The sequence below is a fragment of the Protopterus annectens genome, chromosome 2.part0 (genome assembly GCF_019279795.1).
Source record: "Protopterus annectens isolate FY-2018-M chromosome 2.part0, PAN1.0, whole genome shotgun sequence".
Classification (NCBI taxonomy): domain Eukaryota; kingdom Metazoa; phylum Chordata; order Ceratodontiformes; family Protopteridae; genus Protopterus; species Protopterus annectens.
The window spans coordinates 1,888,234,775-1,888,254,403 of NC_056728.1; positions in this window are offsets into that span (position 1 = coordinate 1,888,234,775).

Here is a 19,629-nt window from a genome sequence, read left to right on the forward strand (position 1 = left end):
TAAGTGTGTGTGTGTGTGTGTGTGTGTGTGTGTGTGTGTGTGTGTGTGTGTGTGTGTGTGTGTGTGTGTATGTGTGTGCGGGTGTGTGTACCAGCCAAACTCAAAGTGCAGGCATTAACGTACATATGCTGTCTTCCCCTCACAGGTGGCGATGGGGTTTGGGGTCCCCCCACCTGGAAACTAATGTCATTGTCTCTGCAGACTCTGACAATGATGATAGGAATAGAGCTGGGGTTGTCAGGGGCTGAATCTGTCCCATTGGTCAGAATCCCACTGTTGTCCACACCATCCCCACACACAATGGCAATGCCTGTCACCCTTGGCCACAGATGATGGACAGTTGGCAAGTGGTGGCATGGAACAGGCTAGTGTGGTGACTATGGGAGGTGTGAGTGTAGACACATGGCATAGCCAAAGTGCAGGTGAGGTCCCACACAGGCGGATGGACAGAGGTGCTCACAGGAGGACTGCTACTCATCAAGCCACTGTCGTAAGTGACACAGAAGGTGTCACCAGATGCATGTTTTGGGCTGTCATGAATGCACAGCCATATAGTGAACACTACACCAGACAAATACTCAGGGTGGTGCATGCAAGTCTTCCTGATTTACATGGCAACAGACATGACCTTGTTGAGGCCACATATCAAAATACTGAGATCATGACTAGACAGTGGGGTGAGACCTTGGCAATCCTTGACCATAGCATGTCTGTGCTAGAGTGTGTGGTGGGAGATTGGCATCGGCCATGTGGATGTAGGTCAGCACCAACAACAGCTGAGACTCTATGGGGCCATGCACCTTCACACTCCTGAAGTGGCAGTGACACCAGCACTACTGAAGGGGGGGTTGCTGTCCACATCAAACTGGAGCAGGCCATGGGCACGTAGTCCTGGCCATTCCCATCAGGGACATGCATCCAACAGACAGCAGTCACTATCAGAAAATAGTACTGCATCTGGCCTTGGGCCTGGTGGTGCCAGTGATACACCTGGAAGGACCAGTTCCCATGTCCGTGGCCAGAGATGGTGAACTGAACACCCTGCCATGAATGGTCCACAGCTGTTCAACATACCCCTATGTAGGGCAGCCACATGGTGTGACTGTGTGTATACACACACACACACACACACACACACACACACACACACACACACACACACACACACACACACACACACACATCTGTATCACAGGCAGGTCACCTCCAGACACACACTGCACATCTGCACACCCCATCTACTGGATACTCCTCCAAACACACACACATGATGTCAACCGTATGGCCCAGCCTAGGCCCATGGCAAACCCACATCACACCCTGTGCATATGATGATACCTGTGCCACATCCCTGTCATCCATAACATCGATGCAGGGGCATGCTAATATGGATCTGATGCACAGGGTGAATATAGTACAGTGTAGCTATGTAATACTGTGTAAGGTGCTGTCTGCTTGCATTTGTTATGGGTACACATACAGGTGTATGTACTTTATCAGCCAGGATGCATTATTGCTGCTAGTACCACTGACTGAATGTAGTCTGACATGCTGTATTCTGTTTGTGTTCCAGGTGTATGTGTGTCTGCAGGCTGTAGCCCTGCAGACATTCCCAAGAGGGAGTATGACAGAGTGTGAATACACCAAGCGTGTCATAGGCAAGGTGCAGCTTTATATGTACACGTACCAGGTGTGTATGCATGCAACAGTGTGTGAGGGACACTATCAGACAGTGTGACCTTGTATACATACCCCTTGTCACAGGCAGGTAGCCTGCAGACAAGTTACTTCATTATTGTGTAGTACCCCAGGCTCATAAATACAGAACAGGTTGCTGCAGTACTGTCAGCAGGTCCTTCACAAGCATAGCCATTACATTAACTGGAACAAATTCACCTGTCAACATCTGTTGGCCCTGCCATTTCTTTCCCATACACTCAACCCTGATGCAGTTGATGAGGGCATGCATGATACAATGTATGATAGGTTAGTGGTATGTATTCCCTGAGTTCACTGGGTGGAACAGGGAGACAAAATGGTATATCCTTTGCATACACACAGTAAGGACTGACACAGGGGATGTGCATAAGGTAACACAAACACAGTTGGCAACAGACAGATTAGCAAACCTACATATCCACTTTGATGTACTGTAGTACTACATACACATGACATGCCCCACATAGATTATATGCATGGGACATAACACATTACCTCTTACAACATGTAATGTTCTGAATGCCTTCATGGATAGTGAGATACACCAGACATAGCATGTGGAGTCATGTATTGCTCCTACAGGCCTGGACAAGTGATAGGGTAACAGATGTTGTATCAGCATGATGTTTCAGTTAGGTATGATACCTGATGCTGGTATGTATGTCACTACATTCACTGTGGCTGATTTGGCAACAATATCACATATATGGGCATTGTTAAGGGACACAGACCACATATAGGTTGCAAACATCTGGATATTCCATAGACATCTGTACAGAGGACTGATATGGGCTGCACAATGGTTTAACATGCTGCATGCGAGGTAGATGCCATTATCATGATATATAAAGTAGTGCCATCAGGAGGTGGTAAAGAGACATGGATGGTGCACACATCAAAATGGTATTGGCCAAACAGGATGTGATCTTCACCTAAACACACACAGTGTTGCCAGTACTGAGATTAGAACCTCTGCCTATCTAATTATTACTACTATAGTGTTACACAGTTATCAGATGCACCACGAAGGTTTCATGATTTTACCTCATCCCAATGTACTTCTAAGGTGAATGACATCAGCAGGCCTAGTAAAGTAGGGTGCTGGGAAGTTTACAGGATGGTGCACAACTCAAAATGGTATAACCCACACAGTATATGATTTTCACACAAACACACACACACATAAACAACTGCCATTGCTGAGATTAGAACCCCTACCTACCTCCTTATTTATACTACAGTGTTACACAGTTATCAGATATGCCATGGAGCTTACATGATTTGACCTTGTCCCAAGGTACTTCTAAAGTGAATGACATCAGCAGGCTTAGTAAAGTATGGTGATGGGAAGTTTGCACGGTGGTACACAACTCAAAATGGTATAACCCATGCAGTATATGATTTACACACACAAACACTTGCCAGTATTGAGATTAGAACCCCTACCTATCTATTTATTTCTACTATAGTGTTACGCAGTTATCAAATGCATCACAGAGCTTATATGATTTCACCTACTCCCGAGTTACTTCTAAGGTGAATGACATTAGCAGGCCTAGTAAAGTAGGATGATGGGAAGTTTACAGGGTGGTACACAACTCAAAATGGTATAACCCACACAGTATATGATTCACATTCACACAAACACGCACACAGACACACAAACACACAGGCACACACGTACACACACACACACACACACACACACACACACACACACACACACACACACACACTTACTTGCCAGTATTGAGATTAATACCCCTGCCTATTTAGTTATTTGTACTATAGTGTTACACAGTTATTGCACATGCTACAGAGCTTACTGGACTGACAACTGGCTAAAGGTGCTGATAACTGGTCTATATCACATAGTTGAAGTTTAATAACTTCGAACACAGCACGTTTGAACCATCCTGTTCAAAGTTAAAAACTTCAACTATGGATAAAAAAAAAAAAGAAAAGAAAACAAAATAAACTGTTGTAAGCAGGGGGGCAAGCCCCTCTGCAGCCCCCACACCCCCCGCTACTTACATATACCAACTCCAAGATCACACCACATTGAACAAAATGGAAACCTCCCCTTATAGAGATTTCCATTGAAACGCTCGAACCTCTGCAAATTCGAACTTATGGTCTCTACCATATGAGGTTCGAACTTGCAGAAGTTTGACTATCTGATAGGAATCTGCTGATAACTGCACAGCTGAGGTAAACTATTACAGTTGCCAGAAAGTCTGCCTTCAGTTTTTCCCTTAGATCTTGCTAGTTCTTTCTCTCTTGCACTTCAAATAGCCTAATAGCTTTGCACTTCAACAGGTTTTTGTATCAGTTATTCTAGCTCACCTGAGAGCCATCAGCAGTAGTCGTTCTTCATGGAATTAGCTCCAGTATTTAGTAGTTATGACCACCCTCCTGGCATGATTAAAGTGCAGTTATCTGTGCTTTTTCCCATTAACCTGGTGCACTTGGGCATTCTGCTGCACTGTTGCAACTGCCTCATGTACACTGACAACCTTCTCCTCTAAAATCCCAACACTCAGACTTGTGAGAGATACCCCTATATGACCAAACTGGAAGATATGCACTCTCCAGTGAAGACTGAACTAGCTGATCAAGAGCAGAGGGGTCAACATCTGCATCACACCACATGGAACACATACGCCTCCAGAACACCCACTATCACAGCTGCGACATGCAAACAAAAAACACACACCCATCTTCACAGAGACACTCAATAGACATTTACCCAAACAGCAGAGAACACCAAGACAGACAACCATTTAAGCACCACAACACAGCACAAACCACAGGACACATAGCTCACCTACACAGTATGCCCTTCAACCTAAGCCCCTAAGGCTAACCACCTTGCCCAATACAGTAATCATAGGTGTCTCAATAGTGAGGCACACAGACGTCCTACTCACTAGGTTGAATATGGAGAAGGTAACAGTCAGATGTCTATCAGGTGCTAGAATCCAACACATAACACACCCAGGCAGGTCACTCTACAATAACTACAAGTATCAATCTGTCATTGTCTATGTGTGTGTGTGAATGACCTTAGATATACCTCCCTTGACTACATGAAAAGAGACATGGTGGAGCTATTAGATTATGTGGGCCAGCCAGGTATGACAGTAGACTTGAGCAGTATACTACTGTCACCCAGAATGATACCGCAGTACAAACAACAAATGATTGACTTTAACAATTGGCTTAAGTGTCTGATGTCATTCTCAGGGGATCCAGTATCTGTCTGCTTGGGATGACATGATTGACAGACTGTGATGATTGCCAGAGATGACCTGCATCTGTACCATGCAGTCACTAGAAGCACTCCTCAAAATGGAGAACACTGACATTTGTGCTGTAACAGAGACCTGGTTTACAGCAGCAGACAGCACCCCTGCACTACCAGGCTATAACTCATGCCACACCTGTCAGCCCAAAAACATGGACCACAGCTCCAAATGCAGTGGTGTCTCCATATTTATAAAGGATATGCACATTTCCAGACTAGTATACCAGCATAATGCATCTGAGATACTTCAGGTACAACTGACATTGGGTAATAGTGCAATGCAGGTAATAGCCTGCTATAAGTCTTCATCCATGTTCCTAGACTCTCAATCCACATTCCTCAACACCCTGGAATCTATCAAGGTCCAACCCAACACTATCATACTAGGAGACTTCAACTACCCCTCCATCAACTGGGAAAGATACTCAAGCACCAGTACACTGGCCCAAGGCTTCCTAGAATTCATCAGTTCCAATGCCCTGGACCATCTCATTCTGACACCCAGTAGAGGAAGCAACATCCTTGACATGTGTTGATTACTAACATATGTAACTGTTGCTTGACAACAGTAGTCAATCCCTACCTGGTCAAATCCAACCATAAAGTGATCACCATGGGAATCCACATCTCACCATACCCCCCACAGCAACTTGAGAGCCCTTATGAAATCATCTAAAGCCAGCTATGAAGGCAGAATTGCAGAAGACACTGAAAACAATCACAAAAGCCTTTGATAGTTATATCAAGGACCTCCACAGCAATACCCAGAAGTGCTCTGAGTTACTGCACAATGCTACCTCCTATACTGAGCCAACAGATATTGCCAACATTCTTGCCAACACATTCAGTGCCAGCTTTACCCCTCTCTCCCCCTCAGGGGAACAATCAGAATGCCAGAAGAATGCCAGGCACTGAGGATTACTGCCACCCATGTTACACCTGCATTCTCCATGGGCAAGAATACAGGTTCTGTGGAGCCCCAGATTATCTCTGGCTGTGTTCTACATGAACTACAAAGATACCTGGCACCACATCTGTGTGCCCTGTTGAGTCATAGTCTCATCTCAGGCTTTGTCCCTCCCAAATGGTGCACTGCTACAGTCATTCCTCTCCATAAAAGTGTGGCAGCTACAGACCCTGGGATTTATCAGTTAGCCTGATGAGTCTGATATGTACAGCTACAGAATGTATCATCAGGGACCTGATCAACAAACATATAGGTAATCTCCTAACTCTGGACCCCACACAGTTTGGCTGTATAAAAGGGAGATCATGCCTGCTCAACCTGGTTGACTTCTTTGAGTCAGTCACCAGGGCTGTGTATGACAGTAAGGCACTACGTACAGCCTACATCAATCTGGTCAAGGCTCCTGTTACCATTCCTCAGTCAGGAATTATGGATGAACCCACCAAACTAGACATCAATCCCTATATCACTAGGGGGGTTGAAAATTGGCTCACAGATAGAGCACACAGTGTGAAAGTAGCGAGCTCCAAATCAGACTGCCAGCCAGTCACGAGTGGAGTCACAACAGAGATCAGTCCTGGGTACTCTCTTGTTCAGCATCTACTTCTCAGGAGTCCATGCCAACACAAACTAACTCTGGCTGACCACGTTCATAGACAACTGCAAGCTGGGAGCCATCATTAACTCCACAACTGATGCAGACATCCTACAGAAAGGCCTCACTGAGACCACTAACTGGTGTGGAAACTATGGCCTGAAGCTTAACACCACAAAATGCATCATCAGCCCCTTTGGTAAAATCCCAGTTTCGACTAAGTACCACATTGATGGAAGCCCACTGAACACTGTAGGTGTTATAAGAGATCTGGAGACACAGGTTGACAGCAACCTCTCCTTTAACCACCACATTGCCACTGTGTTCAGGAAATCCTTCTATGTGGCACATCTCATTACCAAGGGTTTTGCATCCAGGAAGAAAGAGGTCATTGTCTCTGTGTACTCTTCCCTTATTAGACCAATAATCAAGTATAATGGTCCTTTTGGCATGTGCCTCATTAGACACCTGCAACAGTTGGAGAGGCCACAGAAGTACCTAACAACGAGGATTCTAGGCATTAAATACATGTCCTACACAAACAGACTCAAAAAAACTCCAGCTATTCTCTGTCTCATATCACCTACTTGCAGGCAATCTCTGCTTGACTTGCAAAGCCATGTCTGACTCAGCTCTTTTACAAATGCTACATCTAAAGACATCCCAATCTCTCTGCACCACACATTGCAGAGACCTTGACCTCATTACCACAATCAACACAACATGTTGAAGGGACAGGTTCCTCACCCAGAGACTGCACGTGCTCTGGAATAGACTTCCCATACATGTCAAGCAAAGCACCTAGATGACCCTGTTCCAGAGAGATCTTGATGAGTGGATGGGTAATATAAAGTTCACCCCAGGGATCACTCCAGTGGCTCTGATTGATGGGGGCACTGGGAACTAATGTTGGGTGTCAAAATGGCAGGGTACTTCTATGGGCTAGGCTTGTAATGGTTCCAGGGCCATTAGCCTAGTACACACCTATGAACCTATAAGGGGAATGACATTGGCATGACAGATAAACTAAGCCAGTGCATGGGTAACTTTTCAAAATACATCTCCCTGCAAACATACACACTTTCACACACACTTAGACACCCACACACACACTTGCCAGTAGAATCTCTGCCTATCTAATTTTTTGTACTATAGTGTTACACAGTTATCACATGTGCTACAGAGCTTACTGGGCTGACAACTGGGCAAAGGTGCTGATAAGGGGAATGTTAGCAGCACTGATAAAGTAGGGCAGTGGGTGAGAGACTTATCAAAATACTTCTTCTTATAAACACACACACACACACACACACACACACACACACACACACACACACACACACACACACACACACACACACACACACACACACACACACACACACTCTCTCTCTCTCTCTCATTTGATATATCTAAGATTAGAACCCCTATCTAGCTAGGGATTTGTACTATTGTGTTATGCAGTTATCACAAATGCTACAGAACTTGGTGGGCTGACAACTGGCCAAATGAGCTGATAAGGGGAATGACATCAGCAGGCGTGATAAAGTAGGGCAGTGAGTGGGAGACTTATCAAAATACTTCTTCTTACAAACATACATACAAACACACACACTCATTTGCCAGATCAGAGATTAGAGCCCCTGGTTAGTTAGTGATTTATACTATGTGTTACACAGTTATCACACACGCTACTGAGGGTACTGGGCTGACAACTGGCCAGAGGTGCCAATAAGGGGAATGACATCAGCAGGACTGATAAAGTTGAGCAATGGGAAGTGTTGTGGGTGGGAATGGCCTAAAACTGTTTCACCTACAAACAAACACACACACCCTCACTCTCACATACACAACTTTCACACACACAGTTGCCATTTTTGAGATTAGAACTTCTACCTATCTAGTTATTTGTACTATAGTGGTACACAGTTATCTCACATTCTGCAGAGCTTATAAGGGTGATCAGTGTCCAATGGTACTTCTAAGGTGAATGAAACAGCAGCTCTTGTGAAGTAGGGCAATGTGAAGTGTGCTGAGTGGGAAGAGTCTCCTAATACTTAGACATATGGAGACACACACACACACACACACACACACACACACACACACACACACACACACACACACACACACACACATAGGGGATGTGATATTATAAACTCAACCTCAGTACTGTTACACAATGGGGCTCACCTTTTATGCTGGCACATGCAACTGTGTAACAACTGGCATGCCACTGTCCACAGCAGGACATCACTGTATGCCATTCAGGGTATCCATGTGTGTGACTCACTCTGTCTGTGTCCCCCTGTGCTTATCTCTGTATCACTATCTGTCTCTCAGTTCCTTACATGTATGTGTGTGTGTATGCTTGACATATGTTATCTGTTGGTTATATATGTGTGTGTATCTCATGGAAGAGATGTAGATATATCACATATGGGCCATCTACAGCTAACTGAGGATAATCCTATTTGATGTGTGTGTGTGTGTGTGTGTGTGTGTGTGTGTGTGTGTGTGTGTGTGTGTGTGTGTGTGTGTGTGGACAGTTGACGTGTACATAAATGTCTGTATGCACGGACATATATACACAATACAGTCATATATTCCGATGTGGGTTCCAACATGTCCTGTGATTCTCTAAGTGTAGGAGCATGCCCAGTGTGACCTTCTATAGTTAGGGTGGGACTCCATTTCAGAGATAGGTGTACTCCAGTCCAGGGTTTGCTGTGCTATAACCAGACCTCTTAGGAGTAGACAGGACTTTCCTCAGGGTACTTGTTTTGTTTAGCAGACATTTTCTTCAATATCTGTAGTCCGAAATTGCAATGTATTGCATCATTACCTAGTGCCAGACATTCTCAGATCATCACAGTTCTTTTACCAGAGGAATACTAGTTGCATGATGCATAGACCAATATTATGAGGGCAGCTATGTAAATTCTTGCCCAACAAGGCCATTTGTGAGGTGCGGCTACAGCTAGTGTAGTAATGGCACAGCTGTGTAAACAGTCCAGAAACCTGGTGATATACTGGTTGGGGATCTCCTGCTTGTGTGGAATCTTTCTAACTTGAGATGTCATATCATTGTGTGTGCATACCTCTGACCTGTACATTTTTTGGCAGATTGTCTAGATGTTTGGTTAGAGGTTTCATTCTTTCTACATAAACTTGTGTTTGTATAGTAAGTTAGTTACATATAATTGAAGTGTGATGTTACAAAATAATACAGACATTACTGTTTCAGAATACCTAACCTTCAGACAATTCCTGCTACTGAAAACTCCTCACCCTACCAACTTTCTCAGTATGTAAGGGCGATATTTACAACACATTCCTATCATTGTGCCTTTGTTCCATTTTTATTTCTGCCCCTGTCCAGACATCTTGCTGTCAGAGGTTGGGAGTGATGGGTGTGGGTACAGAGTGCATTCAACTGTGCAGCCATGTCAATTATTTGTAAAACCAAACATAAGAAAAAGGATTATTGAGAATGACCCTGGCAACAGTACCACAAAACACTTATATTCACAAAAGCCTTGACACCTCTGCTACACATACTTCAAGATGTTACTAATATGTGTAATATATTCCACATAGCACTGTGACTTCCAGGTATGTCAGTGGCAGAGTAGTGGGTTTCACTTACATGCATAACAGTTGGCATTGGAGTTATCTGCACATGGCCCTGTCAAAGGCAGCACTGTAACTAGGGCAGTACAAGACGACTGCCAGGAGAACGTGCTGGCCAGATCCATACAATATTAACTGCACATACACATAGCTCATTGACCCCCTGCATATTCTGGACAGGCAACATGTTTTCATGTGTATTGGAACAACCCTGCCAATGTGTGCTATGCTACTATTTCCATGCAAACATATATGTTACTGCATTTGTTTGGTTATATGGGGGGGGGGCACACCTGTCAACTCTACACATTTGCACAGACTGTGCTGATATTTACTTTACATTTTGGTTCCATTTACAATACTTTTGTGCCCTGTCTTGGGGACTGGAGGTATATCAGTAAAGAGCACAGGTCAGATTGTACTGGTATACATATGAGTTTCAGACTTCTTACCCTTCATAGCCTTACTGCAACTGTGGGTTCTGCTGTTCTATCACTGTGTATGTCTGTAGGAGATTCATTCAACATTGCTGCCATTCATGTGCTTTTACCAGACATTTATCTGTGGTTTTCTACAGCTGACTTGCTGTGTGGGTGTGAGGGGTGGTTATGGGACCCCCATCCTGACATCCATGCCTGTGACTTATGACCCCCCCAGTTAGTTGTCCCCACACATATACTGCAATGGGATTTGCCACCTTGGGTGCTACTGCATAGTGTGTGGAGGCCAGTTTTGGCCAGACATTTCTTGGTGTCCCTCATAGCTGTCAGTTGTGTCCTGCTATCCCAGTAGGCCACCCCATTCCCTTGCATGCATGCAGCATTTCTATAGATATGTTAGCAGAACATACTATTCCATTCATTTATTGTTAAGAAGACTGACTTACCTTGTGCTTGAAGCAGTTGTGAGGACGGTGCTTGAGGGCCACCTATGTTGGATGCATACACTACACTGCCTATACGTGGTAAGTTACAGGTAATGTGATATGTGTGTCATCCATTTTACTGTGTGTGTGATTCAGATTGAGGTGTCAGTTCTTGAGATCCCTACTGTGTCAGTGTGTGTGCAAAGTGTTGCCTCTTTGCCAAGGTGTGAGCATACCGGGCACGGCTCCATCTGCCTATGGGAGCATGCTCAGGGGCCTCCTCCTGTGAGTCCATTTGTGCCTGTGGGGACATTGACAATGGTGGTGGGCTGTGTGGCCCTTCCCCATGCTGTTCCTGCTGCAGCTGTTTCCACAAGATCATAATGTGTAGCATGGCACATACTATGAACATGTGTGCACATATGGCTGTAGAGTACTGCAAGGCTCCACCAGATATGTCAAGGCAGTGGAACCATGACTTGAGAATCCCAAACACATGCTCTATAATTATCCTGGTTTGTGTGTGTGCCTCATTATGGTATTCTTGTGTAGGTGTGTGTGCATTTCTGATGGGTGTCATCATCCATGGCTCCAGTGCATAGTCAGCATCCCCCACCAGATGGCCATACAGGATGCTCTCACTTGCAAATGCCTGGTAGACCTGTGACAAATGCTAGGTGTGGGAGTCGTGATAGCTTCCAGGGCTGCCAGCACACACATTCATGATAATGTCCTGGGTATTGCACATGTCTTGGAGTTGATAAAGAGGAAGGCCTTGCAGTTTATGTAGACCCTACCCTGTTCACTGGATGGTGCTTTGATGTGGATGTGCGTGCAGTCTATGGCACCCAGTACCTCCAGGCATTCTGCTACATGGTGGAAGAGACGTATATTGCTGGTTCTCTCCTTCCAGGTGTTGGGGAAGTAAATGTGCTCACCGGCATGTGGTAGCATGGCATCCAGGAACTGGTGGAGTACCCTGGATGCAGATGTATGTGAGACCCCCATGATGTCCCCAGTAGGTCTTTGAAAAGTGCCTGCACTTAGAATTCTTAAGGCTATACATACCTTGCTATCCACTGGGATGAGTTCCCCTCTGTTGGTTCTAGCTCTAAGTTGAGGCCGGCACAGCTCAGTGATTTTCTAAAGTATGTCTATGTCCACCCTGTTGCGCTCTACTATCTCCAGATCACATAGCCCCTGGTAGGTTACCCTGGGTCTGAACAGTCTTCTCCTTTTCCTTGTTCTGTGGTGGTTGTCAGCATTATCCTTTTTTTTGCCATCAGCCTCTAGCACATAATGATGGATCAAAGCAATGGCAGCCCCTAACATTTTTCCAGTTAAAATTCCCCCACATGCATACACCAATGGTGCAGAGTTTGTGGGAAAAAATAGACTGTAAATTGTTCCCATACTTTATACTGTTTTGCTGCAGATGCTGTCTGTATGATTGGATGACCTTGATACATTCCAGCTGCCACCTATATTACTCATGGCTTTGATTTGGCCACTGTGAGTGCTAGAGGCATTAGTGGTAATTTGCGCATGATTGCCTTTATTCTGCTGTTGCCCTTTTTTAATTATTTTTTACTTACATCTCCTCCCATTTTTATCTATCCAGACACCTGCCAGCTGTATCATTGTGTGCTTTGCATGGTCCACTGCAAGTTGCAAGAGTCCCATATTAGTGATTTCTACTTCATTTTTCCTTTATTGTGCTGTTGCCCTTTATTTATTTATTTTTTTACATCTCCTCCCATTTTCAGCTATGCAGCAACCTGCCAGTTGTATTATCAAGTGCTTTCAGTGGCCCATTGTGAGTTGCAGAATCCCATATTGCTGTTTTGTCCTGTATTTCCCTTGTTCTGCTATTTCCTTTTTTTCCCTATATCCTTCCTGTTTAAGCCCTGGCATGCCACACAGATCCATTTAGCTAGTGTAAACAGGAATAAATGGCCCCTCTCCTGGGTGCGAATATGTTCCTCAGTTCATGGAATAAGACTATACAGCTTCAGATACACACCCTTGCTTAGCTGTGCTTAACTAAGCACAAACCTGGGCAATGGCGCTCCAATGTGCTTACAGCTAGCATGACACACACCCTTTTCATATTAGTTGCTCTTCCTGCCTACAACACAATGGTGTTAGAGCACCTACATGGTTAGGTGCAGTGTGACACTTAGAAGACGTTTTGTGATTCAGTATAAGTTCCCTCATTAACATACCCCACTGCTTTAGTAGGTAGTTACTGCACTACACAAGAGCCTTCCCCCTTAGCAGCCACTGTTCCCTGCCATTGTCTTGATTCTGCTTGCCATATAGTATGATTGCAAAATGCAGGTTTCCCTTAAAATGGACTTTTCACTATTTATTTTCCCCATGGTCCTGTCTGCGTGGTGCTGCCCTACGCTTCAACGTCTGAGATCAGCCACAATAAAATGAACTTTTATTTTTATTAAAATTAAGAGATTTTACATGCCAATGGCCATATTCTTGGCCATTGGCATGCCTACAGATTAGGGCACATGCTTTTAATGGAGCTGTCATGGCTCCATTTTCATTTTTGCAGAAATGTATTCGGCTAGTAGCCGAATACATTTCTGCAGCTTACACTGTACCTGCATGGTTACCTGCCTGCTTCCTTGATCACTAATTCACCTCATTTGCATGGTTTTCACCAGCAAATGAGGTAATTAGCATCCTGCTTGGGTTTCCATGCAGGAACACTTTGGTTCGCTCGTGCACATCAAAACGGCTTCCATATTCCATGCAGGAGTGGCTGCACTGCTCCTGCATGGAAAAATGTGCTTTGTGAATCCCGCAGTCTTTCTTTTTTAGATTCTGATATGGGTGTTGTGTTGTTTCAATTATTATTGAGAGAGGCCTTGTGGCTGTGAAGGAAGGTTATTTTGTTTTGGAACATGGTGACTGAGATGGTTAGGTAAACAATGAGCTTTTCACCTGACTGGGGATCTTTGCAATGAAAATATCTTGCAGGGAGTGCCTTCCTGGTATTGGGCTTGGTTTAGTGGGGCTTTTAACTGTCTGAGTACGGTTATGTTGAAGACGACACTATTAAGGTGATTTCTTGGATGGGTAACATGTCTATGCTGAAGCTTCGCAGTATAACAATCTTGCTGTTTCCACTGGTATGTGATAATATGTCTGTTAATATGGTTTCAAATATAGTCAATCAGCAAGGAGAAGGGATGTAGATAGTGACAGTCAAAAGGTTTAGGTGGGGATTTATGAATGCTGATGTGATGTCTCAGTTAGTGTCAATTTCTATGGAAGGGGAGTTGCTAGCTGTTGCTGAAGCTGTGATATTTGGCTGATTTTTATCTGGTTGTAGGATAGTCCTCCTTTTTTTTTTTGGACAGTTGTCAAGGTGTATGTGTTAATTGCTATTTATGTACATGGAGAGAAATGCTGGAACTTTGAGCCAAATTTCACCAATTTGTCATAAGGTATAATTATTTCTGGCCTGCCATTATTCAATACAGTCAATTTTGTTTCTGATTTTTTTGCATTAAGATGACAAGTACTGATGCCTTTGCTGTTACAGTTTTTTTTTTGGCTTGGTGTATAGTTATGATTGGTGAGGGATTTTGTATGTTTTGTTAAGGTGGCATAGTTGTGTGAGTGTATATGGGGTATTAGGAAGTTGAAATATTGCTGTTGGGGGCAGGCATAATTGCCATGAAGTAGTCTGTGCTCTTTTAGCAGTGCACGTATTGGCTGGAAATGTTGGAAGAGTGAGTTATGATACAGAAAGCAGGCACATATGTATGGGGTTGTTGCATTAAATGGCTGTAGAACATTATGAAGTAGATGCATGGATGAAACAGTGTCAGTGCTGATATTAATGCCCCATGATATGGCAGTCTTTAGATTTGGGATGCATGCTAGGAAGAAGCATTTTCTGAGCCATTTTTGTATGGGAAGGGAAATGTTTTGCATTAATTTAAACCACAATGTATTGTTTTTAAATGATATAAGAGGATAGTAACATTTATAGGATGTGATCTATAGGCTGAATTTCAAAGCTGTTTGCATTGTTGCTAGGATTAAGTACTGTTATTATTATCTGACGTTTGTTCAGTGTGGTGCAGAAAGCATCTCTTGCTACTAAAGCAAAAGTAAGGAAAATAACACTCAGAAAGTGGAAGTGATAAGAATCAATATCCGCTGTTTAAGGGTAACATTATTCATTAAGAACAGTGTGCAGTGTTAAAATGAAGGGTGTAGGTTCAAAAACACAAGGAGTGGCATTGAAGGTGTGAAAGAGAAATGAAGGGTTAATCTCGGGAGGAGGAGTGTTAAGGCGGATCTTTTTATGATTATAATGTTCCTTCTACTTCCTGTTGTGCTGCTATTTGTGCTGCCATAGGAGATTTTGAGTCTAAATGTTTTTCTTCTCTCTCTCTCTCTCTCGGTTTTCTGGAAGTTCAGAAGGTTCTTTCTGGTAATGGTCTGCTAACATTATTGGAATTTACCTAGCTGTCTGGTTTAGTGTTATTCTCCAGTCAGGTTATAGTTAACCTATATTACAGATTTCACTTGAGCTAGAGGAATGGGAGTGCTTTGAAGAGTACTGAATATTCTCTGATGAATATATAATGATATCAAGATCTATATCTAGAGCTTGATGCATATGTATGTGTGTGTGTGTGTGTGTGTGTGTGTGTGTGTGTGTGTGTGTGTGTGTATGTGTGTGTGTGTGTGTGTGTGTGACTGTGTATGACTGCAACTCATAAGGCTGGATATTCATTTGATTTAAAATTTTTGTGAGAGGAAAAAAGAACAAATACTCATGTGTGAATCCCATTTGGTTGAATCAAAGTTTTATATAATGCAGGAAAGTATGAGTTTGCAGGAAACTTAATGTCTGAATGAAAAAAGTGGTTGTTGTGAAGTTGTGCGAGATTGTGCTATAGCAGTTTGTGTGTATGTGCAGTGTCTGCTGTTTAGGGTTAGAATGAGGGTTACATAAAGCGATAGAGGTAGGGCCGGATTTACGAAAGCTTACATGGAGTTGTAGAGTAGTGTAAGACATCAAACAGGCAATATGTCTGCCGTCCGATCCAGGAACAGCCGGCAGGGGCGTGCACGAGAGCTGCTAAAGCTGCTCTTGCATGGACAGCGTCATGGTATGCAAATTACCTAATGTGCTGCTGAAAGCTATGCAAATGAGGTAAATTTGCAATCCAGGAAACACTAACCTGTCCGTGGAAGATTAGTATTATCTGCAGAAACGTACTCCGTTGGTAACGGAGTACCGTTCTGCAAATAGCTAAACGGAGCAATGACAGCTCCAAATAAAGGATGCATACAGTTGAGGAAGCATGCCAATGGCCAAATATAAGGCCATTGGCATTTATAAATGTTTACAAATATAAAAAATTTACTTTTTCCCCCTGATCTCCAATGTTTAAGCATAGCGCAGCACCGCACAAATGTGCAGTGCTTTAAAAACAAGAAAATAATTTAAAAATAGCCAAAAATAGGCATTTTCACTAAAAAGCTTATTCTGCCATGCAGGCGAATGGCAGGCTGAAGACAACATGGCCACTAAGTAGTGGTTGCTAAGTGTGAGACATGTAACCATGCATTAGTAGGCAATCCTATGCAAATGAGGATAAAGATAGTGAATCCCAATTTTCCCCAGCATGTGAGTCATGTCCCAAGAGTGTAAGAGTAGGAGTAGGTGAGTAGTAGAGTAGAATATAGGTGACATCATGAGGGTGTGTGTCAGAAAGGCTGTAAGCTAATTGGAGCACAGTGGCTTGTGTTTGCCCCAAGTTGCTCAGGATTGCAAGAGGCATGCCTACAGTTGTCCTATTTGAAAACCTGAAACCAAAGGTGCACACTGTTAAAAGATCAGAAATTTCTTGCAAACATGCACACAGCATGTGTGCTTGTGTGTGCTTGTGTGCGTGTGCATGTGTTTGCGCTTGTTTGCGCGGCGCTGCCCCAGGCGGAAACAGAAAGGCAAAAGGAAGGAAAATAAGTAGTAGAAAGTTAACCAAGGAGAACTAGCAGAGCTGCCAGGTGAAATATATCAGAATCAGCCAATTACACAGGCAGCAGACTAGCCCAGCCCAGCTCAGCACTTTAAACTCTGCAAACAGCATTCAAGCCCTGTTTTTTTCCCAAGAACTCTGCAACACTGCAGTATACAAAGAGGGAACGCTTAAAAAGCTTAAGTCAGACAAAATGTTAGGGGCTGCTCTTGATATCATAAACCAACATGTGCAAGGTGCTGAGGGTGGTGATGTTGTGAATGCTGCTGAGCAACCCACAGTTAGGAGACGGAGAAGAGTGTACAAACCCAGGGTAACCTACCAGGGGCTACATGAGCTGGAGATAGTGGAGTGCTATAGGGTGGACAGAGACCTCCTACAGCAAATTGTTGAGCTGTGCCGGCCACGCCTCACACACAGAACCAACAGAGGGGAACCCATCCCAGTGGATACTAAGGTATGTGTTGGCATAAGAATACTAGCTACAGGTACCTCCAAAGACCAACTGGTGATATGATGGGGATTTCACAGGCATCAACATCCAGGGTACTCCACCAGTTCCTGGATGCCATGTCAGCACATGTCAGTGACCACGTATATTTCCCCAATTCCCATGAGGCATTGGCCAGCAATATGCATCTTTTCCACCAATTAGCATAATACCCTGAGGTAGTGGGTGCAATAGACTGCACGCACATACGCATCAAACCACCACCCAGTGAGCGGGTTAGGGTCTACATCAACAGCAAGGGCTTCCCCTCCATCAACTGCCAGGTCGTGTGCGATACCCAGGGCATAATAATGAATGTGTGCTGGCTGCCCTGGAAGCTATCATGATTCCCACATCTGGCATCTAACGCAGCTGCACAAGAGATTTGCCAATGGGGACATCCCTGATGGTCACCTAGTTGGGGATGCTGGATACGCACTGGAGCCGTGGCTGATGACACCCATCAGAAATGAACAAGAACTCCATAATGAGGCACACACACAAACAAGAAACATAATTGAGCATGTGTTTGGGATGCTCAAGTCATGTTTCCTGTGCCTGGCCACATCTGGTAGAGCCTTGCAGTACTCACCAACTACATGTACCCAAATTGTTATGGTATGCGCCATGCTACACAATATGATCCTGCGGAAACAGCTGCAGCAGGAACAGCATGGGGCAGGGCCAAACAGCCCCCCATCATTGCCAAGGCCTGCACAGGCACAGCGTGACTCAGAGGAGGAACAACCTGAGCCTGCCCCAGTAGGCAGAAAGAGGTGTGCCCAGTATGCCCTGGCCTTGGCAAAGAGGCAACGCATAGCACATACACTGACTCAGTAGGAACCCTGGAAATGACACTGCTCTCTGACTCGCACATACAGTAAAAGGGATGCCTAACTTGACACTACCTGTTTTCAAACATGTATAGGGAGTGTACTATGTGCATCCAACATAGGCAGCCTTGCAGCATCACTTGAGGCACGAGTGCCCTATTTTAAGCACTATAAAGCACTGCTAAGCACATTTTACCAGTATTAAGCATATTTAAATACAATTGTGCATAGCTGCACACTGCTCTAACCAGTGCAATGTCGGGCAACGGTGGGCAATGTTGGGCAAAGTCGGGCAAAGTTGGGCAAAGTTGAGCAAAGTGGGGTAAACATGCTCACACCTGCTTTACTGTTCCTTAACCAGTCAGGTCTGCCCAGCAGGAAAATAAAAAGCAGTGACAGGGCTCGAAATCAGGATACTGTGCAATATAGTCACAGTACTGAACCACTAAGCCATGACAGCATTTCACTGGCACAGACACAACTTAAGTCACCCACACATACCAGTTGGGGGGGTCACATACCTAACAGTCACAGCCAGCAGGACAATTGTAGACAAACGCAAACACAAACAAATGCTGTATCATGCCGTTTGAAGAGGCAAATGAGTAACCTCCCTCCAGACCTATGCAGAGAGATAACAGCAGGCCAGGCAGTGTGATGTGAGTTGGGTAGGCTATGAAGTCACAAACTAATATGCGTATAATTGGAAGCTAAGGTCTGTAGTACAGTGGTATGCCTCAAGCCAGTATGATAGGAAACAGTACAGACTGAAATGGAGTACCTGACATAGCAGTGCGGGCCTAGCAAATGTGTATAAGTGTCAGGTGTACCCCCTCATCCTATGTACACCCACAGTAACAATCAGGTGTGCCCCCTGGGTAGAAATGTACAAATAATAGCTGTCTCCCCTGTATGTAGAAATGTTGATAAGCCTATGCAAATTGACTCATGGAAGCCCTGCAGGCACAGCATGCTTCCTGTCGATGTACAACACAAAGGTGAGCCCTGAAGTAAAAACCAACTTGATTTTTCACACATATATATAGTATATATGCCCATAGTGGGCATGCTCACACACTTAAACAAATTTAACAAATTTCAGTCAGCAACAGACTGAAAGGTCATACTGGGCATGCTCACACACTTAGGCCATGTCTGAGTACAGCAGTGGGCCACACATATCTGGCAGTTGCAGTT